This window comes from Bidens hawaiensis, unplaced genomic scaffold (assembly GCF_021521415.1).
Source record: "Bidens hawaiensis isolate Kalapana, Puna unplaced genomic scaffold, B.hawaiensis_p1.1 tig00419600_1, whole genome shotgun sequence".
In the NCBI taxonomy this organism is placed as follows: Eukaryota; Viridiplantae; Streptophyta; class Magnoliopsida; order Asterales; family Asteraceae; genus Bidens; species Bidens hawaiensis.
The window spans coordinates 90,623-117,707 of NW_027504911.1; the positions used below are offsets into that span (position 1 = coordinate 90,623).

Consider the following 27,085-nt stretch of genomic DNA (forward strand, 5'->3'; position numbering starts at 1 on the left):
TTTGAATTGTGGGAGTACTTAAGGGTCCTCTAGCCCATTGTGATTGTGTGCCTCGTGTCAGATGAGTTCATGATGCCCCTCTTACATTTTTACGTTTTGGGCTAGCATACACACCATATTACAACTTTATCCGACTTTACTCGTTTAAACTAATTGGATGGTTTTACATGGCCTTACTTGTGTTTGTGGGTTCATGAAAATATGGGTGAATTATATTCTATGCCTTAGGGTATCTGAGGCTCGTTTATGGTTATATATTTCATAAGGTTATAGACATCACTTATGGCCTAGACTCAAGGATATAGGCTTACTCGTATCGTAGCATGTCATGAGATGATATTTATGAATGTGTATACATGTGTTACTTTATGACCATAGGCTTACTTTCATGATGATATATTTTGGGATGATATATATATATATATACATATATATACACGTGTTTATACATGCGTTACTTTATGGCCAATAATTGGCGATGTTAATTAGTCGTGTATTTTATACCTTTAATGACGCGTAATGCGCGTCATTAACGCTAAAGTGTGTCAATGAAGGTCATGTCATAAACAAAAGATGACGCAAATTTGTGTGTCATCTTTTTATCACATGCATTTATGACACACATCTATGACTAGCATTATTGACATGTTTTTTTGACACACAAATTTTAAGTATTATAAAAAAAATTGGCAGAATTATAATTTCCACATTAAATAATGAAATTAAAGTCTCATAATACAACTTAAAATTCATATATATTAAAAACAATCCATTTCATATAATATTTCATAAAATACTAACAAACATTCAAAATTAACAATATTTCAAAGTTAGCATTTCATTAACATCGATAGGAACTTTCACCAGTAAATAAAGGACGCTACAAAAGTCGACCATTCTTCACGAATCCCATCAATATCAGCATCGGTGTGTTCATTGTTCCCTCCCCCAACCTGAGAAAAATTTTAGATTAGTGAGAAGAGATTAAAACTTAATTCCTAAATGCCCTTAATGTTTCGAACTTATAAATTAGATTCAGTTAAACATCAAGTTCAAATGATTTGTCAAAAAAAGTGATAAATCATAGATTCCAATAAGCAACTTAATAACCTAATCTAGCATATACTATACGACAACTGTACAAGATCAAAAGCAAAAACAAACTGACTCTACTTACAGCAAAAGTATGCATGTTGTAGTGGCTTCGAAACTAATTTGTGCCTTATTGTTATACATATAGTTTTATCAATCACATAACATAATAACTTCATATCCTAAGTTCCTAACTGGTTATGGAGACTTATTTATTCTAGGTTTCGGGAAAAATTCCATTAGTTTGTTGACACTGAATTGAATATCACATTTTGATCAGCATTAATCTGCAGCTTTGACTGTAAAAAGTCAACCTTGACACTATAACTTATTAACCTAACTATGACTTTTATTTTCTGTCAGTATTGACCAAAAAGTCAATCTTTGAATTCTTTTTTTCCAATCTTCCCAAAAAAATGATTTTCATGCCCTAAGAAATTAATAATATGTCAAACCTGAAAATGTGTATGAATGGATGTGACCAAAACAGTGGCATTTAACCCGAATGAATTGTTGACACCAATTTGATCGGTAATCTAAAATTTCCAAAATACCATATAAGCCTTTGAATTGTTACGACCTGCAGATTCTGGATTTTTCAAATGTGGTTATTTTTAAACTCACTGGATTGACATCCTAAAACTACAAGTACCTTTGTTAAGAGAGGCCTCACATAATTATCCGCACATCAGTATGGTGATGGTAGATGATCCATCAAGCCTGAAGTATTTGTACTTCCTATAGTTTATATCGTCCTGCAAATTTAACAACCACCATCAACAAAATAGAAAATAAATAAATAAAAATGTTCCCCAAATTGCCTCTTGGTCAAATGAACTGGCTTACATTGTGACAGTGCAAATGATTCTGTTGACCACCAAGTTCATTGTCCACCTTGTGTATTACTCTCAGGCATTGTTTTTGCTATCGACTGACAAAGTCAAAACAAAATCATGATGAAATAGTAATAATAATTATAAAATACATGATAAAAGCATTTAACATAAAAGGTGAAAATATTACCTTGAAAACAGCTAGTTCAATCATGTCATTCCATATATCATCCAACACGTTAGATATAAAATCTTTGACCAAGTTTGACCACCACGAACACGCATTCTCTCGAGTAAAATTAGAGATGGTCCCAAGCATACCTTTCCTGTAAAATAGAGTTAGAAACTTATGATAATAAGTATAAAACAACTTTAATTGTAAATTATTAAATTTAATAAACGTGCCAATGAAGGGCTTTCGGTATGATGTATGAACTTTGAACCCATATGTCATTTTCTTATCCACTTTCATAAACCGAGTAACCTTTTTCATGCTTGATCCCCGGGTCAAGCATCCAAATAGCTTTGAAACTCGCACCGTGAATATCATCCGTTAACAATTTTGAATCTAGACAAAACAATAGTAATTAAAATCAATCAATAGTAAAACATTAATAAATCGTTGTCTTTAATAACAACAATATGCACCTTGTCAAATGTAAAACACCGAAAACCATCCATGTAGTCAATATAACCTCAATTTGAAAACGTGTTGCACATTTGCAGCCTCCAAACGTCAAAATCATAGATGCAAGCTTAACTTAGCATTAAGAGCCCACTCATTCAAGACCTAAAATGTCAAAATAAGAGGCTGCAAGCCTGCAATATCAAACATTTGTTTATTGGTAGCCCTTTACAACTTTAGATCCGTCACCACCAACGGGTTAAAATCCTTTATTCAAGATCATATATTAAAGGCACACGTATAGATCTTTTCAGGTTTTAATAACTAAATACACTAAGCACGTTAAAAACTCAGATTTAATCACAATATAGCATGATAAAATTGAAATGGAGCAAATTAACAGTAGTGGCTGGCTGTGTGAGTTAAAAGATTGAATAAAACAAAAGGGTTCAAGTGGAGCAGATTAACAGTAGATGAAAAATCTAGAGTAATAACCTAGGATTTAATGTTACCTTAGATGAAGATTCTATTGTTGGTGGTGGTAATTATGATAACAAATACAAAATTGAATATGAACTTAATCAACTAATCTCATTACTGTTCAAGTTTGCAATCACAAATTTGATTTCTCATCAATCATCAATAACAATCAAAGATCAACAAAATTGAGAAACATCAACAATCACAGATCAACACAATTAAATCCAAACTTAATTAACCAATCTCATTACTAATCAAATAAAACATTCCAAGTTTGGATTTCATCAAAAACCGAAACAAAATTGAGCCCGAGCTTAATCAAATAAGTGTAAATGTGCACTCACAAATCTGATCTCTCATCATAACAATTACAGGTCAACAAAAATGAGAAACAACATTATCTCCTTTTACGCGAATAACAGAAATAAATAACAAAATTAAACCTGAACTTAATCAACTTATTTCATTATTGTTCAGATTTGCAATCACAAATCAGATCTCTAATTAGTTACAATCACAGATCAACAAAATTAAGTCCAAACTTAATTAACTAATCTCATTACTATTCAAATCAGTAGCATCCACATATTAACAAAATTGACAAACATCCATCATCATCTTCTCATTCTTCGTTAATAACAAAAACAAAAGTAAATCAACTTTTGATATGTAGTGTTTGTTACCATAATAAGTGCTTTACTAAAGTTAGAAGGTAATAAAGATAATGTTGTTTCTCATCCACTTTTTAAATCTTTATTCATCAACTTCATCAAACTCTAAAAAGGCCTCCACACTTTCTTCATACACATTTGATAATCTATCATACGTAATCCAAAATTTATCCATGAAATTTCTTACTAGTTTAAGAATATAATAACATTAAAAAATCATATAAGAAAGCCAGATAAGAAAGCGTTTGAATTTATGCATTTGACTTAGAACAAAACTTTAAACATAAAAGCCATATATTGCATATTACCATACATTAAGCTTATAAATCCCTAACACAAAGGTAATAAACATGGTTTGGGCCAACCAATTCCCTAGACAACCATGATCAAGCATCGCTACGGATTATACCGACAGTATTCCTTTGATAATATGTCGGAAATCGACAATCAAGCTTAACAAACAGATTAGAAACATTAAACCTAACATGTCATCAGATTAAACCTAACAATCAACAATCATGTCAATAGACTAAACAGATTAAACCTGACAATCATGTCAACTGAACTAACAATCATGTCAACAAATTAAACCTAACAACTTATGCAAAATTGAAGACTAAAATTGATAGATTAATCAGTTCTGATAAGTAATTATACCGTAAATAGTGAGAAATCAGTTTCTGAAATCAATAATCAGCAGATTAAATCTAATAATCATGTCAACAAACTGAACTAACAATCATGTCAACAGATTAAACCTAATAGTGTATGCAAAACTGAAGCTAACAATCATGTCAACAGATTATACCTAACAAGTAATCAGTTCTGGTGAGTATACCATAATCGGTTTCTGAAATCAACAATTGGAGCTGTAATTAACGATGTCGATGAAGAATCAAAGCCGTAATCTGAAATCGATGATGAACGATGATGAGAGGTGAATTGACAATGGAGGCGTGAACGATGATAAAGTGAACGTTTACAGAAATTGGGATGGCCCGTGCCCCGTAATATGAAATTGAGTGTTTTATAACAATCCTAGAAATTATAGAGTGACATCTAAAACATATCACACAATCAATGTGTAGCCCTTGTTTTTTTTTTTAACTTTTAATGACACACAAAAATACGTGTTATCGTTTCTTCAAATTTTGATAAAAGATGATAATATTTAATGACACACGGTTTTTACGTGTCATAAAACGACTGTGTGTCATAATTTGCGTGTCATTAAATGTATATTTTCTAGTAGTGCATAAAATATGTTCTATACTGTTTAAATCATTTTTCTTTAGAAAACAATTTTTTTACAACTTTTTTGTGTTCTATAATATAAGAGATAACGCGAAGTAAAGATTACCTGATTAAGCTCTTGTCGTCTCACAAATTTATGATGCTCTGGTGATCAGTAAAACTGATCTGATAGAGCATGAAACTGGAGATAGAAAAACACCTTGAATAGAATCTGAAAAATGCCCCCACACTTATTGCCTGCAATCACAATAAACTTCACCAAATAAAGACAATAAATTGTCAAGAAACAGATTAGACATTATTGTATAAGGTTGTGGTTACTATATCAAAAAGAGTTAATATTAACATGTTAGACATTACTATATAAGGTTGTGGTTACCTGTTTATCTCGATCGCAATGGAATCCTGTGTGTGCACTTTGTATGGTCATCATGAGGACCTGAAGCACAAAAGCAACAAACTACTTGAAGAAACATAAATTTATAACAGACATAAATATATAATATACATTCAATATATTATCAGAAATACTAACCTTCATTAGAGGGTATTCTGAAAAAGGAGCATGGCAATGAGCCAACTCTAAGGCAGTAATTCCAAATGACCAAATTTTAGCTCTGTAAATGATGATTATGATGCTTTAATACTATATTTTAGTCCTTAATGCAAAATATCAAGTATGTGGATTTCAACATACCATTTAGAATAAATGTGTTTGTCGGTTCGATTTGAAACTAAATTGAACAAAATATATGTTCAACTTGAGTTTGTTTAATTATCCACAATGGTTGCGGCATTAGATAGTAATGTATCAAAAATCGCCACTAATGAGCTTAGTTGAATCACTTTGCTACACATATACATAAAATAATTAGAAAAAAAAAATCAAAATACATGTCAGCAAATGAGAAAGATGTGACGTTAGTTCACACTGTACCCGTTGCACCACTAATATACAAATGGATATAGTGATAAAAGCCTAATTGTATCTTTACTTCAACTAATAACATGGTCATATCAACACACATATCACAATAACATACCAAAATAGTTAGAAAAATCAATGATACACAATCTTGTATTTTACATTGTGAGATGGAAGCATTATATAATGTAAACTTGTAACGCCCGTTAATTCCGGTTTCAAGAATTAAAGCTTGTAGAGTATGTATAATTCTCAGGATTTATCCAACATTTCTCGGAAGCCTTTACGTCATCCCGGTACGTTAAAGATCCTAACTTTTCCTTCCATTTTGCCTTACACTTCAAATTGGAGGGACTTGAATGTAACTATTTTATTTATATCATAAAACATTTAACCTAACCCTAGCCCCCTTGCAGCAGCGATCGGCCGAGAAAACCCCCCGCCCCTTCTTTGTTTCGACTTTTTGATCAATTCCAAGCTCCTAGAAGTAGTTCAAGGTATGTACTACAATCCCCAACACTCTTTTCGTTCACCCCTAATCGTTTTGATGCTCAATTTTGCCAATACTTTTCGTTGGACAGATTTCGGCCAAAGTGCAATTGACCCACTTCCCGTGGATAAAAATTAGAGTTTCTGGTGTAGAAAGATTTCCAGGTATGGCATTTACATCATATTAAAATTTCGTGGCCATTAGAGGTGTTTAGGTCGGTCTTCGATTTTAGTTCGAAAACTAGGGTTTATCGGGTGTAGAATTGTCAATTGTTGAGTTTGATGCGTTAATAGATTGGATGACCAAACGAATCAGTTTGCATGGCCCTAGGGGAGTCTAAGGGCTGTGGGAAAATTATTTTTTTTTATACTCGGGGCTGTTTTGGTTGGTGATTGGTCAATCGAGTTAGCGGTGCGCGAATTTTTGTTTAAATGTTAAATTGAAAGTTGTAAAAAGGAACCGTCAACCCTATCAACTCGATTGACATAATTATGATGTATGAAAAGGTTAAGATGGAAATTTGGTCCATTTGGGGCTGATTTGTTTGGAAACTGGTTTTAAGATTTATTACGCGCGCATTCGACTCGATTTGATTACCGACGGGTGAGTTGTGCATCATGGTTAACCCCGACCATAATCGTAGGGTGAATTTGGTTAATTGAAAGGTTTTAGGGGCTGAGGTAAAGTAATTGGGTATGGGTTGGGCCTCGGGCCAAGTTGTTGGGCCTCGGGCCAAAGTGTTGGGCTTGAACGGCCCATTAGGCAAGTGTGTTCTTACAGTCCAGTTTAGTGACGCGTTGCGTGCAATTTACAGGCCCTTGCTTGTGAGTGAGTACTTAGGGAGTCCTTAGCTCGTTGCTGGTGTTTGGTTGACCTCAGGTGAGTTCTTGATGCCCCGTTTAACTCTTTTTAAGTTTTGGGCTAGCATGCACACCTAAGCTGTCACACCCTCAAAATCCACTAACGGAGTTTTACCGTCAGAGGGTGTGAACTAACAGGATCGGAATCATTAGTTATAATCAAACCATAAAACAAAGTTTCAAAACCATGAAAACATTTAAATGAAAATAAGTGCGGAAGCGTAAAACCATAGAAACAATGTTACGTCATGCAGGACGATTTAAAACCAATGATAACAATTAAAAGTAAGTTTGCATAGTTAAAAGTTTATCAAGCAATCCATGTTCCTAAATCGCGCGCCCGCCTCGGCTACCTGAGAATAACATACTAAAAGTGTCAACACAAGGTTGGTGAGTTCACAAGTTATATAAAAATAAATCGTTTAGCGTTTGCGTTCAGCGTTTTGCGTTACAGCGTTACAGCGTTACAGCGTTTTGCGTTACAGCGTTACAGCGTTTTGCGTTACAGCGTTACCAGATAGTGTTATGTCAATTATATATCTATAGGTAGCTAGCCTATAAAACAAGTATTACTAAGTGTTCGACACCGAAGCTGACTCGTTTATTAAGTGCCTTGTCACCAGGTCATCCAGACCATGGTACGTGTTAGCCAAAATTACACCCGCTCGACCTCCAGTCGAGTTTAGCGTTGGGTAGGGTTTGTCAAACCCAGTAGTACTACTCAACAGTGACTCGCTATTCCAAATATTAACCGGTTCGATGTGTAGGACTTCAATTGTTTCGTTTGCCACTTAGCCTTTACAAGTGATATATAATTTACTAACAAAATCTTAAATGCGTTTATCGGAGTATGTTATCTCCCCCAAGTGAAAAGCGTTTAAAACAGTTTAAAGGGGTAAGTGAAACTCACTGTTTGCGAAGAATTTCCCAAATTAAATCACCAAGATGCGCGTCACCGAAAAACTCTCTCTAGCGTTCTAAAACAATAAAGAGATTTTTTCTAAGTGTCGGAATATTATCGAGTCTCTAGACCCGGAACATAATACCTATGCACATAACATGTTTCGTGTTTCGTTTGTGAATCGTGTGTGACTTTAACCAGCGTATTTGTGACACATTACATGTGTAAGCAATCATATACGTGTCATATATTCATAAAGTACCTCACTATCAATTATTCCCCGTAAGGGCATTTTGGTCAACAAATAACAATTAACTAGCCATTATTCCCCATGAGGGCAATTTGGTCAAATCATGGCAATCAATTAACAATTATTCCCCGCAAGGGTATTTTGGTCAAAACATAACAATTATATAGCAAGTATCATGTTTCATGCATTTTTACACAACTCAGCAGCTAATTTCACCGAGACAGAAATCCTACTAGAAAGATTGTACTATTTCACCGATCATAGCATCTCAATTAATTTACCAAAAATCATCACAAAAGCACATATGTCTTAGGTTTCCAGAACATATTTTATTATATTTTTATTCCACATAGTTTTCTCACAATCATCAAATCATTACAGCAAACTCATAACAGTCAAATTCATGCGCAACAGAATGTTATTTGCAATTCCCGTTAAACGAAAAATCCAATAAATGCAAGACTACTTGGGCTAGGTTCCTAACTCAATGAGTCAACTTCCAGAAGTGGAACCAACCCAATTGGTCTCGTAGTTCATGAGATACAACATTTACAAAACAACCTAACAGCAGGTCTAACAGCTCAGCTTTGCACAACGTTTTTGTAAAATCATAAAAGTTAACCTTTACTTGTCCAAAAATTACAAATTTACACTCTATGGAAACTAGACTCAACCTAGTTTACTGTAGTACCAATAATCTCAACCAATTTTCATATTTACACTTCGTTACAGTCACTTAAACATCAAATACACATTCTGTCCAGAAACTGTTTGCATCCAAACTCAACATATTAACAATCTATGAACTATCATGCATTCATATAACATTCTAGACTCCATAAACACCATCCATGCACATCAATTACACATTACATACATGATTAGGGTTTTTGTTTGAACTCAAATCAAAGACACAACAATCAACATGTTACAATATCAATTCTACTTATCAAATCATTACTCAATCAACAACAATCATATTGATTACATGTATATATGAAATCGGCAGCTTAGGGTTTACAATTAACCCAACAAACATCAAAATCAAGTAATAAGAATGTATAGGATAATCAATTATACCTTCCTAGCACCTAGTTCCTCAATCAAACACTTGATTTCTTGATTGTATGTGTGTGCAAAAGTCGACGGCAGCTAAGGGTTCTCAAGGGGATTTCCGATCGGGATCTTGTGGGTTATGATAATAAGTTAGGGTTAAGTTATTAAGGATATATTTATAGAGTACTATGTTACACCTTGGCCCCTCCACTTCTAAGTATTACTTTTCCTAGCTTAAACTAATTTAGTTCTTGTTTCTTGTCTAGCATTACACACAATATAATCAAGTAACACATATGTTAACACATAATTATTATGTTGACGTTTTTCGTTTATTCATCAATCGTTTGCGTCACTCGTTTGCGTTTCGGTGCAAATCCCGAAAGACTACACATGTAGTAAGTGTTAAGCGTCATTTAAACCCTAGTTTAAATGTAATGAAGTGTGCGTTATAGATTCAATGATCTTAAGTTTGAATTGACGGAGTTAAGTTAACGGAGTTAAGTTAACGGAGTTAACCTGAAATTGACGATTGTCACATAAGCGATTTTGCTTGATGAAATGTTTTAAACGATTTTACATAGGCTTGCTAGTATTGGTAGGCCTTGGAATGTTAAAGAATGTGTGTATGTATATATATTATAGAATGGCCAATATTTGGTGAATGTTGTAGTCGTCTCGACTACTGAATGTTGCGTATGCCTACTTTGTGTTTGCATGCGTTGAATGTTACGTGTTTGGGTTGTACGTTTTCTCGGCCCTGAATGTTATATATATATATATATATATATATATATATATATATATATATATATATATATATATATAGGAATGTACGTATAGAGATGTTCGTACGTAAGGATGATTGTTTATTTAAATGTGATGACCTAACTGATGTATTTCCGTTTACAGTTTTTAAAACCGTTGGATTAATTATTAAGACTTTTGTTTCTTATTTAAAACTTGAACTCACTCAGCTTAAGCTGACTTTGTGTGCATGTTAGTGTGAGTTTCAGGTTAGAAAGAGGATGCTTTATCGCTTGGAGGTGCTCGAAGCTACTTGGACGGTGAAGGGCATACGGGATTTGAAGATTTTATTATTAAACATTTTTTTTTCTTTAAATTTTAGTTAAAGATAATTATGTTGGTTTTGGGCAAAATTCCCGGGTTTTGGGAACTTATTTTATTATTTGCGTTTTCCGCCAAATTATACTCTGTGATGCTTATTTTAATGAAAAGAATTGTTTTTAAGTTTAATTATTTTTACGAGTGTTTTGAATGATTACCAACTGTAGGGTTCCCGGGGTTCGGGGCCTTACAAGTTGGTATCAGAGACATGGTTCGAGGGATCCGAGCATCCCCGAATGCTTGGACTCGAACTGTAAGAAAAGAGACCAGTATGCCCACCGTGAGTAGCTGCACGCCAAGAGGTAACTTTTAATTATTTAGTCATTCCTTTAAATTTAAAAGTTTCCGGTATGTGATTAATTGTTTAAGTGTTAGATAGAAGGCTAACGTGGTTAGGGGCAGGGGGTGGTTAGGACGGGCGGGTAAAGTAAATGACTAATTACACTTGATCAACATCATTAGCAGTTTACCCTTACCTTACATGTTCTAAATTACCACTTGTACTTGACCATGTTAATATTCTGTCTTTGTAGGGATAAATCATGGTTAATACTCGATAAAATGAAACCTACATAAAAGAAAGGGCATATTAGAATATGGTAGACCTTTCACTCAATATAGAAGTTTGCCATTTGCAACAAAAAAATAATCATGAAGTGAAGATTATAGACAGAAGAATGGAAGATACTCCATGCATAACTTGATCAAAATACCTAAACAATATAAGTTATGTATCTATTGTAGGGCCAATATTATATATTGTTTTTAGGATTGTATATGTCGTTCAAGTTTGCTTTTAGTCGGTGTACTACGTACGCGGTACATTTATTTTGTAGGTTTATTATGTAAAACTTTGGAGAAATGGGGCCCTATATAAAGGACACTTTTCCCATTTATCCGTAACCCTTTTGATTTTAAGACAACTTTTGAGGAAATAAAAGTTTCTCTCTCCACCCACTTCTCTCTTTTCCTCTCTTTTATAAAAACAAACTAAGATCCGAGATCCGAGTGTCGTTGGTGATTTCCGCTAATCAACAACACGGATTGATCCGAGTCAAGTTGTGAGATCCATCTAGAAGACCTACAAGTGGTATCAAAGCTTTCGGCTGGACTTTTTGTGATTTTCGGGTCAAACTTTTCGGATTTTGATTTTCGTTTTTGTTGGATTTGAGGTTGATTTAGTGTTACTCATCTCTTTTGGAGTCCCTTACACCTTAGAAACACACGAGAATCACCAAATCTAAGTTTTTAGTGTTTTAAGCTTTTGTGTCTGAGCTTAGATTCGGTTTAAAACTCAGATCTAGGCCGATTTAGAGATTTTTAGACTAAAGTCTTTTTGACTTTTTGGAAGTTTAGGTGTTATATTCGAAAAATAAAAACTTCGCATTGGGTACTGTAGCAGTCGCATCGCTGGGGGTACTGTAGCAATCGCATCCGGTACTGTAGCAATCGCTTTCGCATGGTACTGTAGCAAATCGTTTCGCTTCGCACGAAGGTACTGTAGCAATCGTTTCGCTTCGCACCGGTACTGTAGCAAATCGTTTCGCTTCGCATGGGGTAATGTAGCAATCGCTTCGCATCGGGTACTGTAGCAACTCATGCGAAACACTGTAGCGACTCATGCGAAACACTGTAGCAACTCGGTACTGTAGCAAAAGTACTTTTCCCGAGGAAGAAATATCATATGGGGTTGGTAGAATACCAAAACCAGTGAAATTTGTTCCTGCGGTGTCACAAACTACTGCTCCAGTCTTAGCATTTGATAAATCTAACATCAATGTATCTTTTGAAGCTGATTGTGTAGAAGAAAGTGGGTCGGTGGAAACGGGTACGAGTTGTGATTATGAAACCGTTTGTGATGAAACTTTTGTTAAAAAATGTGTCAACGAAAGTAGGCCTGTTGAGGTGAACATATCAAGTTGTGAGATTGAGGATAATTCAAGTAAAAGCAAAGTTTTTGAAAATGAAATGGCAAGTACTTCGTGTAAATATGTTCCACCAAATAAACAATCATTTTCTCAAACAACCAATCAATTTAGAAATCCTCAGCCATACAACTTCTATGATAATAACTACTATGGTCATTATCAACAAAATTTTGTTAATCCATATTACACAAATGCGTTTTATAATCATATTCCTTTCTAAGGATTACCTTTCCCACCGCACCAACCATATTATAGTTCAGATGAGTTCTATGGCACTCCTAGGAGAAAGTGTTGTTTTGTGTGTGGTCACTCTTCTCACCTTGCAAGACACTGCAAGCACTGGTTCAAGCAACAAATTGATATTCAAAGGCGGCTTAGTCAGTCCCTAAAAGGAGCTTTTAGTAGCCCAGATTCAAGGACTGATCAACCTGATTGTGAACCCAGTGAAATGGATGTGAGATCCAAGGTTAATATAGTAAAACACAAAAAGAAACCTTTTTGGAAAACCAAGAAGGATAAAATCAAAAAGGATCCTAAGACTGTAAAGTCTGAGGATTCACCAAAAATAGTTTTAAAATCAAGAAAAGAAAAGTCCAAAATTGCCAAAACCAAGGAACAAGTTTTTGCTTGGATTCCTAAGGACTACTCTTCATCAGGTGAGGCTTCAACAAGAAATAAAGTGTTTTCAGGAAATAAAATCAAGTTTGGTCGATTTACGGTTGACCTTCCCGGGACAAAAGTATCCCGGGAACCCATGTCTATTTGAACGCTTAGTGCATGCAGGGTCAATCAATGAGGATTATCAATAGTATTAGGTACTTAGATAGTGATTGCACCCGGCATATGATGGGAGACGAACCCTTGCTATTTGATGATAACCCATTCGATGGCGGATTCAAGTCTTTCATAAGCGACATGGGAGGACAAACTTCAAGGAAGGGAAGCCTTGTTCAAATGGTTCAATAACAACTTTTCGAGCGTTTCTCAAACTTACCTCGTCCAACTGCTTCTCTCAAGTGATGGATCCAGTATCTGCTGTTGGGTCTCGGTTTGAATCTTTTCAACTTTGCTATACAATATGATAATGCATGCTTAAGATAGTCCATCTTACAACAACTTTGCTGATCTTTTCACTAAAACCATCGATCAGGCCCGATTTGAATTTCTGGTCTAATCGTTCGGCATGATCAATTTTGATTAAAACAATCTATCTATCTTTTTATGTTAAAATTGTAAATATTTTTCAAATATGTCACAATTTTAGAGGGAGAAAATGAGTTAAGTTTAACTCACCAAAAGGATTTTCAATTCATTTTAAGAAAAGTAAAAAAAAATCATTTGATTTACCAAAAAGATTTTATATTACTTTTAAGAAAATCTAAAAGGAATTGTCTCGTTTAGAGGGAGCTCCTGCTTAAAGGGAGTCGGATAATTAAAATTTTCAAAATTTTGAGAAATTGATCCGACCCTTAGAAAATGATAAGAAATTATCTCTAACGATTCTAGCACATGAAAAGAGTATATCAAAAGCCAACAAGATCATTGCTTGATGTGTAGATAGGCTTGATAAATGAGTAAGTGTCATAGTGATATAAACTTAAATGTCTGCCTATGCTAGTTGTTACACGTTATGAAGCGGTTGCTGACTCCAACTAAAGTCATATCAATGAAGGCAGAAACGTTAATAACATGTCATACCCAAGCCTCTCTTTACCTGATCACAGTGATCTTCTGAAATATGTGTCAATATTTAAATTTTTATCGAGTCAAGAAAAGTGTCAAGAAAGAAAAGAAAAACAAAAAGAGTTAGAAAAGAAAAAGAAAAATCAAGAAAAAGAGTCTAGGAAAGTCAGTCTTAGGATTTTTAACTTCTGCTTTATTTCTTCATTTATTTTGATTCAAGCCTTGGACTTTCTACGTTTGTAGTCATACAAGATCTGATTGTTAAGGCCCTGAATCTTCTGCTTTGTTTTATTTTCTTTCTTTTGTTCAAGCCTTGGACTTTCTCTGCGCGATAATATGGTATTATCCGACTTGATTGGTAAGGCCCTGAACTTCTGCTTTATTTTAATCTTTCTAGATCGAGTCAAGTATACAAAAATAAAGTGTCAAGTGTGTTAATAAGCATACTGTGATCAGATAAGAAAGGTTTAAGTCAAGTTGAGGTGACATGTGAAAGCAAATTAAGCCCGAGGTATGATGGAGTCTGTAACATGTCAGATTAAATGGGGACCACACAAGCATTGTGCATAATCTATACCTTAACATATCACATTGACATCCAAATGCTTGTTAAGTTTAAAGTGGACAAATTATATGTACAATTGACTTTAGATTCTTGGCATAATAATGTCCAGATAGAAGTGTGATCTAAAACGTTAACAGATAATGTGATTCCATGTTGTGATCTTTCTCAGAAAAATAATTTAGTAAACTTTTAAGTAAATGTTTTTGATATGTAATATTAATTTCATCTTTACTCTTATCTTTTGTTTTATTTTAGTTTCAACTTCAAAATATTATGTATATATTTTCGTTATTTCAAAATATATGAAAATGTCAAAAAGATTTTAAGTTTTATTGTGTTCGTACATATTTTATTAAACCTTGTTTTATTCAAAATCATGTGTTTTGTTGTTAAGGTCATTCATGCAAAGTTTGTTGGAAACCTAGGACTTAAACAAATCACTTACAAGTTGAGGAACTGAAATTGGGAGGGCCTGTGAAAGAATTCTTCTTTGACCCTCGAGTTGGTCTGTGAACGAATCTTATTCGTTCTAAGTTTTGTGCAGGTGTACATGGACAAGTAGATCAAGATCAAGTCTGCTTGGAGCTGCAGGTGTTGAAGCGCTTAAAAGAAAATGAAAACGTGAAAGTTGGTGGTTGAATCTAAAATTTGAACTGACTACATTTGAAGACAAGGAAAGAAACCAGTCGGCTCAAGAAAGTCAACAAAAGAAAATTAGATGTCGAGCCTCCCACATCTGATGTTTCTAAAATTTGTTGTTGCCGATCCTTCCCAGAAAATAAGATTGAAGTTCAAGTCTACAAGACTGGAAAATAAAGAATTGTCCGAGATCCAATCTGGTTCAAGATCCTGGATCAAGACAAGTACTAAGTTTCAAGAAATAAAGACGAGACAAAGAACTTGATGAAGGTTCCTGGACATACTCAATCCTAGAGGGAGATTGTAGGGCCAATATTATATATTATTTTTAGGATTGTATATGTCATTCTAGTTTGCTTTTAGTGGGTGTATTACGTACTCGGTACGTTTATTTGTAGGTTTATTATGTAAAACTTTGGAGAAATGGGGCCCTATATAAAGGACACTTTACCCATTTCTCCATAACCCTTTTGATTCAAGACAACTTTGAGGAAATAAAAGTTTCTCTCTCTGCCCACTTCTCTCTTTTCCTCTTTTTTATAAAAACAAACTAAATCCGAGATCCGAGTGTCGTTGGTGATTTTCGCTAACCAACAACACGGATTGATCCAAGTCAAGTTGTGAGATCCACCTAGAGGACCTACATCTATCAAGAGTAGCATGAGTCAGTTAAGAAAGCACATTAATACTCAACCTTGAAGGAAAACTGTAACTATACACCAGGCATCAACCTCAAATGAGCTATAACAATAATATGCCAAAGGATAACCTTAATCATCAAACAGAACATCAATTGTACTCGTACACAGTTAACAATGGTCTAATGATCAGTACTTGAAAACACAATTATTAACCTCACTGTTGTACAAAAAATACCTAATCTAACAATCAATCAGGACATTCACATTCCAAAAATTAATAACAACACACAAACAAACCTGATTAACAAGTGCGACACGATGATCAAATGAATAATCATGTCACAAACCTTCGTCTTAGCGGAAGCTGTACCTCCAGAAAAACCTAAAGTATATTCAAAACAACAAAAATTAAACCTAAAACTGTAACAAACTAACAATTGAGTAGCTGAATGATTGATTAATCGATTTAATCAGCGAGAATGAAGAAAAACATACCGATTACGAATGACTGTCTGATTGAATTGGAAAGTAGAGAGGAGGAAGAAGAAACATATCGGTCATATATCGCGTAAGCTAACACATCTAACACCGTCGTTTGCTCCGGCATTCAGCGTCGTTGGAATCAAGGGCTCTATTAAAGTAGAGTTTTTGGCGTTTCAGAGCAGTAATCGATGGAATCAGAGCTTCAATTCATAATCGAGAGCAGTAATCGATGGAATCAGAGCTTGTTCGGCGTGCTTTGAACTCGTAATCAAAGGAATCACTTCGATTCGTAATCAATTGGATCTCTAGGGTTCTTCTCTTTGATCGTATCTCTAGGGTTTTCGCTTGGAACTCGAGTGTTTGCACTGTATCGCGTGTTTATTAGTTAGTGGCGCGGAAAAATTATAAAGTGACATCCAAACATGACACACAAAATCAAAGTGTCCTTCATAGTTTCGCGTTTTTTTAAGTTTTTATGACACCAAAACAATGACACACAAAAATAATTGTCATTATTTCACTACATTTTTCAAAAGATGACATTATTTTATGACACAGCATCTTTTACATGTCATTTATTCTTGGCGTGTCATTAAAAATGTGTCATTAAAGGTTCATTTTCTAGTAGTGTTGGTGTATACCAGCCCTAAAATCATTAAAACATTTAAAAGAAAGGGCGTCTAGAACTCACCTAATTAGCATATTACGTGAATCAACGAACAGCTATAGAGTCAACAGGAAACGAACCGACGAGGAAAAAGAACCTACAATAATATAGCTCATCACATTCCTACATACTCTAACAACCGAATTACTTCGAGGGTGCATTCCGAGTCAGCCGCCATGCACGCACATGGCTGGTCTTAACCAGAATGAGCCAGATTTTGGCCAAAACTGTTTCAACAAAAACCCAACACCGCCTTACTATTTACATGCATGACGTGGGCTGATAAAATATTATTTGAAAACAATCATATCATTATAGTAACTTTACTCCGTAGGTGGGTTTCATGCATGCAGGTTACGAGGTTTAAGAAAATAAATAAAACCTCCACCATGCTTGTTTTTTTTTAGCGACACCTTGACCAAAGATCACACCGCCACAAACACTCTACCGATGAGGTTCGATTCTTTTGCATGTACCCTACCCGGTTAGTCCACCTTAGTATTTACACGGAGGTTTAGGATGAAACGGTTTACTGTTTGCTTAACAGGCCATCATAGTAACCGAGCCGAGATCATGCAACCAGACACGGCGTGGATAAAAAAAAGAGTTCAATCATTATTCTGAAACAATAATATACCGGCAATGATCCAAGGTTTTTTACCTGGGATTGATTACCACAGGCGGCTAAACGCGACCTTATTAGAATCCTCGTAATGGCAGGGCGCATTCAAGAACGTGGGAACCATGGATATGGAAGACTCAAGATAGATATTCCAATCTCCAAACCTCGATAAGTGTGAAAGAAGTTGGAAGATATCTGCTACATGGAGATCGAGTGAAACGAGACCCACCAGTATATGATGATCCATAAGCACAAAGATCAATCAAGACTAACATAAGCGAAGGATTGTGCGACGGTGATAACCTGGGATCAAGGGCCTTCCTTCATGCTCTAGATTTTGGCGGCGAGATGAAGAAGAAGCGTGTAGGGCAATTTGTAGGAGAAATGGGGTGTTTTTAAGTTGCATGGAGATTAGACATTTGCAACTAGGTTCCTGGATGTTAATTCACATGCAACTTGCTCCGCAAGTTAATATATTAAATTTTCAAACCCTTTTCAAGTTCCATTCACTTGTCATTCCAGCCTCAGAGTTAAACTATAAGTGACTTCTTAAATCTCGTGATATACAAATTGTACAACATACTCAGGTGCGAGAACCGGACATTGCAATGATTCAATTGAAAACTATAGTTTTGTTGAAAACCAACTAATTAAATCCTAGTCATTCATCAAACATAAGCAATGGCAATTTAGTAATCAATGGCAAACTAACTAAATCCTAGTCATTCATCAAACCAACTAATTAGTTAATGACAGTATAGTAATTCTTTTGAAATCAAAGGATTTAATTAAAGATGTAAGGGTAGTTTTGGTAGATGGTTTTGAAAACGTTGAAAAATATTAACATAATTGTAGGTCCCTTACGGGTGGATCTAACAACGTCTTTGGATCAACCTAACTTAGTGCTAACGGAAATCACACTAAGCAACCAAGAGGTCTCGGATCTTGAGTTTATGTTCGGGTAAAGAAAGGTGAGTGAGAGAGAGAGAAGGCCGAGAGATGAGAATTTTTAGAGAGATGGAAATTTTGCAAAAAAGTTTTCTATTAATGAACAATCAACCCCTTACTTCTCATGGCATGTAGTAAGCATGCATGAGAAGTAGATCACATCAAATGCCCAATGGGCTTTACAATATTATTTCCCTTGGGCCTATACATTTAACACTAACAACTAAAGCCCAAAACATATATATACAATACAAAAGACTAAAACAAAATGGGACTAACAATAACTAGAAAGTTGACCCCGCACGTTGCGGCGGGTTTGAGGTGGTCGATGATCAATATTAAGGTGGTAATCAATATTAAAGCAGTTCACACAGAACACGGATGACAGATATGTTATCTAGTTTGGTTGATACAATTTGTCCAAATTCTTATTTAGTGTTTTGAAAATGGAATCAAGTTTTGAAACTAACCATAGCAAGAGAAGGGGTACAGCCACACACTTATTAGTCTACAAAATATTAAACCACCTAAACCAAGAAAAGGTAGAGTTACAAATATTGATGTGTTGCCCTGGCGATCATCTACTTATGTTTGTGACATGATTTGGCATGGTTTATGAACATATCCAGGTAATCCCTTTTACATTATATTGCAAGGTCTTTTAGTAATTACTTATTTGCAGAAACTGATTACAAAAAGCTTTGAGTTGTCTTGGAGATGTGTTAGTCCTGCTAAAAAAAGTAGGTTGCCATATTTTGCCTTGTGTGAAACCTGTTTCAATCCATCGTGTATGAGTTAACATCAAGGGTATTTAGCTTATGTTATTTAAATGTATCTTACCTGATTATAGTAGGTGTTAACAAGAAGATTGCAGCGGTGGAGCCCGTTTTACATCTTGTGTTTCTTTCCACCTGAATCTGTCACAATGATAATTCAGCTTTTTCGCATACAATGCACATTTGTTGGATGACATGCAGGTTTATTGTAGACAAACTAACAGCAATAACGCGTAAAAAATAATTATAACCATAATAATCTAAGCCGATGCTACACTAGCCGTAACAATTTAACATCACAATTCATAGACGTAATACACCAAAATATATGATAAGACAAAAAGCGAAGGACACATACCTTAAACAAAGTAGCAGTCTAGTAGCTTGAAAGAAAAGAAACAGGTGTTGCATAACAGAAATCCAACATTAAGTTAAAATTTAAAAAAATAACTTAAAGCTAGACTTTTTACATAAACATAGAAGACAACACATATACATATACCGTCATAGTACATTCTTGTGCTATTGTCACCTGTAAAAAAGGCTTTATGCTATGCTTATATCAACAGTTTTAATATTTAATACTAATGGTTAGACCACACTGATATATTAGCAGTGAACAATTACAAATGCACTTTATAAGTATACTCTTCAAAATGGATTACCTCCTTGCTAATTCATAATGTCATGATTCATTATCTTAATTGATACTTTATATTAAGTTTACTTACAACATATTTGTCCACCCTTGGACATGTTAACACGTATTCTGTATACATGGCTCGGATTAAGTTCTCGTGTATATATGCACATTAGCATGTTATTTAACACCCATGCCTCTTATTTTATCCTTTTGTAAGCATCATTAACCATAACATCACAGACAACGAAATAACAAAATACTGAAGACAACAATTACAGAAACTGACTCACAAAGAAAGGCATTTCATTGAGCAACTTGTAAGCATCATTAACTATAACATATAAAATAATAGAGGTATCAATGAGGATAAAAAAAAGTTGCATTGATCGAGCATGTTGTAAAATTTAGCAAGAAAGACATTTCACCGAGTAGGTTGTAAGCGTAGTTCAACAACAACCAAAAAAAAAGGTCTAATTTAGTATGTTTCATCTATGTGCATCTTAAACCGAGTATTCAACACGTTACTGCTCATCAATTTATCATATTCTCTTAATAAACTCCAATCTGAGACCAACAGGAGCATCTACCCTAAAAATCATCACTACCGGTTAACAAAAATAAAATAACTTTGAAATTTCTACTTAAATCGAGCAAAATCAACACTCATAATATTTATTGTAAAAGAAGTTTGTGGACAACTATGCAAGCGTAGTGGGGCGGTCGTAGATTGCCTCATAGTCCCGTTGAGAATCCTCGCTCAAGTATGGCGGTAATCTGCTAGAAATCAAACTACCAATAGCTAGCCATTTCTGACAGACCGATCACCGCTCGATTCTATCAATACTGACCAATTGCAGAGGAAACCGCCCACCAAATTATAAAATTAGGGTTTTCTGACTAAGATAAATTCAGGCAAAAGAACGCCATACTTTGAAGGAGGAACCAAAACCCTAACCTGAATCAGAGATATCATAGATGAGGTAGCTGATGAGGTGGCAAGAACTGAGTACGTGTGGAAGGAGTTGAAGCAAATATCTGCTAAATGCCCGTGTACATGTCTTTAAGCAACTGGTACAACTAATAATGCCTAAGGAAGTTGCTAATTATATATATATATATATATATAATATATAATTCCCTAAAAAAGCTCTGTTTTCCAATCTCTATTTTATTGTTTTCTTAACAATATCTTCCTAAGCTATTAGCGGAGTAAATATCTAAGAAAAAAAGAATGAAGAATTGTTAACCTTGATTCTCTCTCTCTATATATATATATAAAGAGAGTTGTTTTGAACAGATGTCATTTACACATCAATCCCCTCCTTTATTTTTATATCATATTATTTTAACACGTGGCATAGCTCTCATTGAAGTATTTGACGGTTATTTTTTAGAAGAGAAGTTGCAGATGATTACCAGATAGATACCCCATCATAATCGCCGTGATTTAAGCCTCAAAGGTATAGGTATACTTGAACAATTAAACTCCGAATTTGTTTTCTTATCGCCGCTGTTCTTCTTCCTCTTTTCTGACGATTTTTGAAGTTTTAAACCATAATCAGTGCAAAAACTATTCTCGCCAAAATCTCAGCTTTCAAGGTTCGTTCTCTATCTACAAATGGTTATCATCTTTAATTTGTTATTTCGACAGTCCGTAATTGAGCTCGATTTCACAATAATGAAATTGCTCATGTTTCAATTGTTCCTTAGTTGAATATTGTATTGATGTGGTTCTAGGTTATAATTGTATCCTAAGTCACTTCATGAAGATGAACAGCTTGTTTGTTTGTTCATAGATCAAAATTTGATTGTATCAATTGATTGGTATGTCTTTTTGATTTAATTGCACGTTCTGTAGTCGGTTGTTGTTTATAAATTCACATTTTGTTGACTGATTGTTTTCATGCATTAAATCATATGCACGCTCTATATTTACGGTGATGTTAGCAAGCTTTAACAAGCTGTCATTGCCAGTAGCTTATTGCCTGTAGTTAATATTTGTTTGAAGAAAACACTAATTGGACCCCGGGCAGATTACGGGTAACCTGGGGGTTGAATAGATGTTTCCCACGAGGGGTTAGACTCGGCAAAGATGGTTCTTCTGATAACCTGCAAAACAGACACCGTGAGCTCGTCACTGAGAATGGGGGGGGGGTTCCTCCTTGTGACCACCCTCCGGCATGAGAATCAGACTAGATTGCTCTTGAATATAAATGTATATTAAGAGATTGCTAGAGCAGATATCAAGTATAATATGTAATACGAGATAGTATATGATGATAAGATGATAAGATGAGATGATCATACCATTTGGGGTATTTATAGCCGAAGGTAGGTTTCCAAGAAGGTGTAGCCGGCTGAATACTATTCCTGTTCTACCAACTGTGGCCTACGCACGTGCCATGCTGGTAGTTGGTGGGTAGGCAGCGGCTGACAGTGACCAGGCCTGCTGTGTACTATTCCTTTTCCACCAACTGCCGGCTATGCACGTGGTATGACAGGAGTTGGTGAGTAGGCAGCGGCTAATAGTGACATACAGTACAAGAGCATGCTGCTCGCCATACTGTTGTCAATGAGCTGTCGTATCTTTGGTCAGATCTTTTGCCCATACCTCGTCAGGTACAGTACAGAAGATCTTCCCGTATCGTACGGACTGGCTTATTTGGGCGGGAGTATTCCCCCTCCCGCCTTTGTGCGGGATTGTTCCCGGCTTTGCTCATCCCCTCAGGTGACTGCTGAGTTATTGAGAGCTAAGTGTCTTGTGCGTGTAGCCTTGCTGCGCGGGTGGCCTTCCCTGATGGCTTGTATCCGCAGCTGCGGGAACAGGCAGAGTACTTCACCATTGGGAGGCATTTCCTGCGGAAACAGCTTGCGTACTGCGCGTAAGGACGTCACGTCTCTGAGCATGGTGGGTCCTGCGGATCCAGTTGGTTTCTGCACAGACGTCTCTCTTCAAGGTGAGTCTTGCGGGTCCAACTGGGCTCTGCTGGGACCTACCTCTTCAAGTCCCCCCAGTCCAATGTTCTTCTCATGAATGTTTAATAAAGTGAGGTGAACTTTTGGACTTAAGCAAAGGGTTTTGAAAAGGGGTTTAGTTTTAAGGTTTTCCATGGGGATTCTTCCCGCGGAAGTCCTTGTCACTTGCAGAAATTTCCGACTTTCCTGCTTGATCTTTGGGTATGATGCGGGTAAGTCTGTAACCTCCTCGCAAGTCAGGAGCGTTGAGTCCCACTTGTGTGGATTCTCCATGAGGTTTTGGTAGTTTTGAACATAGTGATCAATTATGTTAAAACCACCAATTCCATCCTGGAGCTTCAAACAATGTAGTTCTCGACGTTCCCGCTATGCGGGGATGTTATTTCCGTTTCCGCAAGCATTGCCTCAGAAGATCTTTCTTGGTTTCAATTCCCTGCGGAGCGCTAGGTATGTGAAGGGTTTTGCCTTGACATTGTACCCGCACTCGTCTTACGGTTACTTTACTTCCAAGGTATTCCTGGCGTCCATTCCTTGCGGGTGCTAAGTATGTGAAGGGTTTTGCCTTGACACTGTACCCGCACCCGTCTTATAGTTACTTGGTTGCCGAGGTATTCTTGGCTTCAATTCCCTGCAGGTGCTAAGTATGTGAAGGGTTTTTCCTTAACACTGTACCCGCACCTGTCTTACAGTTACTTGGTTGCCAAGGTAAGGGGTATTTTCCCGCTTACTTTTGAATCTTTTTGAATTTTGAAATTCGAAGAGTTGGTGAAAGGATAAGAACAGTCCAAACCTCTGAAACGTCGTGTGACGGTTTCTTCTGACTGTGTCAGGACGTGCAGGAAGTTATGGTGACGTGACAGTACCTGGTCATTCCAGACGCTTTTTCAGGCGCGTGGGCGCGATTTTTCGGGCGCGTGGCCGCGAAATTAATGGTACGCGTCCTTTCAACAGCTGTTGCCAGCTTGCTTTTTGCCACGTGTCATAGTTTCATTGCACCTTCGATTTCTCTCTCTTTCGCATTAAATTCATCGCATTAATTGCGATTAGTATATAAAGGGGGAGAGGGTCCTTTGTAATCCACACTTTCACTTTTATGTTCATCTTCAAGACGATTTCCGGCGAATACTCATCTTTTCAGTCGAGCATTCTCTTGAAATCGTTTTCTTCTTTCATCTGTAAGATGTCTTCTCACGATCTCGAAGCTACAGCCCAAGAGGCTGGGGTGTATGCCGACGACAAGAGTACTGCTGGCGAGTGCCAGTGTGCTCTGCCTGTCGATCTATATCAGTACATCGTCAGGAAGTTCATGCTCGAGTCTCTCGAGCCTGAGTTTCATGAACCCCATCAGACGGTGTATGATGCCCCCAGAGGCAAGATCGGGGTATATGCTGCATTCTTTGTCTATGGGAATCTTAGGTTCCCGTTGACAAAGTTTGTGTACCGTGTCCTAGAGAGGCACGGTGTACACCTGACCGAGGTGCACCCGATGGCGATTGCGAAGATTCGCTACTTCGAGTGGGTGTGCCGGATTCTAGGCATTGAGCCCTTCGTCGACCGCCTGATGACCTTCTACTCTTGGAGGTGCATCCAGGGGTGGTATACGCTAATAACCCGGATTAAGGGTTTGAAGATTTGCGCAACCGAGCGCAGTCTTCGCTCGTGGAAGCGGGAGTTCTTCTACATCTCCGCTCGCGCCATCCCCCTTGCCATGAAATTTAAGAATGGGCAAGCTCTCCCCAGCCTTCACGCCTCCAACTACCAGGAGGCGGAATGGTTTTCGAAGATATCCCGAGTCCAATCTCCGGTTTACCGGTTTGCGGAGTCCGGGATGGTGATGCTCGGGATGAGCCGGGTGTGGAAGGATGCGGATGCGCAAAAGATCCCGATCGTCCTCGAATACGGTTTGAACTCTGTTCCTTACGGTATGCTCTGTTTCTTTTTGTTGATTTAGAATCTCTTCTAACTTCTTTCCTGTTTATTTCAGAGGGGAACGACTTGCAGTCTCTCCTGTATCCGCGGGAGGCTGACAGTCCCACTCGGATGGGTACTCGCGCTCTAGATGAGAACGAGTTGCCCATCCTTGAACAGACGGCGGATCGGTTCGTGGAGGTCTACCCGTCAGGCCACGAGATCCTGAGCGCCAGGCGGCCAGGTAAGGCGTTATTCAACCCTCGACCCCTCAATGCTGAAACATCTGCTTGTATTCCTCTAATCTTATGTTCTGATGAGGAATCCGCAGATGGTCCTCCGTTGGTGCGGAAGAAGAAGGCTGCCGGCGGGAAGGGAAAGGCGAAGGCCTCTACTGCCGATCCGGTGCCTCGGTCTGATTCAGAGACCGAGAGCGAGGAGGTGGCGGGGAACCCGGGTGGTGATAGGACCACTGCTCCGGAGGCTGCGACTGTCACCTTCGGAGAGCCCCAGATGACGACGGTGAGCGGCGTAAAGAGGCCGGCTCCATCGGGTTCGTCCCCGCCTGTCCGCACTTTTAGGCTTAAGAAAACCCGTAAGTACAAACTTCCTTTATTTTTAACTTCATAGCTTTCCATCATTAATACTTTTCTTTGTGCAGGCGTGGATGTTGACGCATTCCAGGGTGGAGCGGGGAGTAGTACCTCTCCGCCCATGACGGTAGGCTTGGTCAGCCTACCTGAGGCGACGACCCAGGCGGCTGCGCCTGCTTCCGCTGGTTCAGTTGCTCACTCCGTTGAGCCAACTGTTCCAGCTGTGATGACATCACCGCCGGCTGTCAGTGCCATTTTTACCGCATCTTTCACTGAGCCGGCGGTTACTTTTTCTGCGCATTCCGCAGCGGCGACCACGGTTGTGAGTTCACCTCCGGTGAGTTCACCTCCGTTGGTATCTACCGCGGCGGCCTCCATGCCTCCGACGTCGGCAGCTACAGCCGATACTTCAGGTATGCTTGGGGCTTCTCGCCAACCTCTGCCTCCTTCCCATCTACCTGACCTCTTGGACGGATTTCCCTTGGGTTCAGGTGATGGGTTTGGCGGCTATCGGCATGTTATTAACCCTACAGGTACGTAGGGTTCTTTTGGCCTATTATTATTTTTTTTTTTTATATATCATCTTTTCCTAACTGCTTTTTGTTTTTTGCAGTGTCGGATTCCAATGAAGTGTATGTTCCACGATGGAACATCCGCCGAGGAACAACCCTTCGCACACCTGTGGAGTGCGTGGAGTGGGCTCGTCACGCAGCTCCCAGTGGTGCGTTGGGGGAAGCCATGGCTAGCTACCAGGAGGGTAGGCTAACCAATGAGCTTCGGGTTCTCCTGGCCCGGATGCAGCCGCGCGTCGAGCTGTTTTGTCGTGAAAACGACAAGTTAAAAGCAACTCGCATTCAAGAAGTAGCTCGGGCGCGGGCTGTCCGGGGGGAGAACGTAAGGCTTACCGCAGTGGCTGCAGAAAAGGAGAAGGCCTTCAAGGCCCTCGAGGTTGAAGTTCAGGCCCGGCTCGACGCCCGTTCCAAGGCTGCCCAAGCTGTTAACGAACAGCTTCGGCTGGCTAAGGAAACTGCAAGGAACGCAACCGAGAGGGCCACCAAGGCTGAAGCTGTTGCTGAGCCTCTACGCGTGGAGAATGAGGAGCTTAAAGCCAAATTAGAGGCTCTCCAGCAGGCTCATGATGCCTTGGCGATGGAAGACGCCAAAAAGCTCCAAGAGATCTTGGACCAGAGGGGGGTGCTTGACCACACTGAGCGGAAGCTAAAGGGCGTCGAAGAGGCTGCGGCTAAAGAAGTGTTGCTTGCCAACCTCAACAAAAGTGAAGCCGAACGCGCCCGTAACGAAGCTCAAGCTGCCCTCCAGGAGGCTCTGGTTGCCAAGGAATGGCTTCTTCGAGAAGCGTTGTCTCAAGTAAGCTTTTCATGTCTTTACGCTTTTCTTTGTAAATAGAAAAGGTTTTGATACTTGTATATTTTCTTCTTTGTAGGTTG

At 37.6% G+C, this 27,085-nt stretch overlaps 1 pseudogene; it reads right to left on the reverse strand.

Annotated features, from left to right (window-relative positions):
- Nucleotides 1–1,769: 1,769 nt before the first annotated feature.
- Nucleotides 1,770–27,085, reverse strand: part of LOC143609387 (F-box/LRR-repeat protein At5g02910-like) — a 48,635-nt pseudogene continuing 23,319 nt past the window's right edge.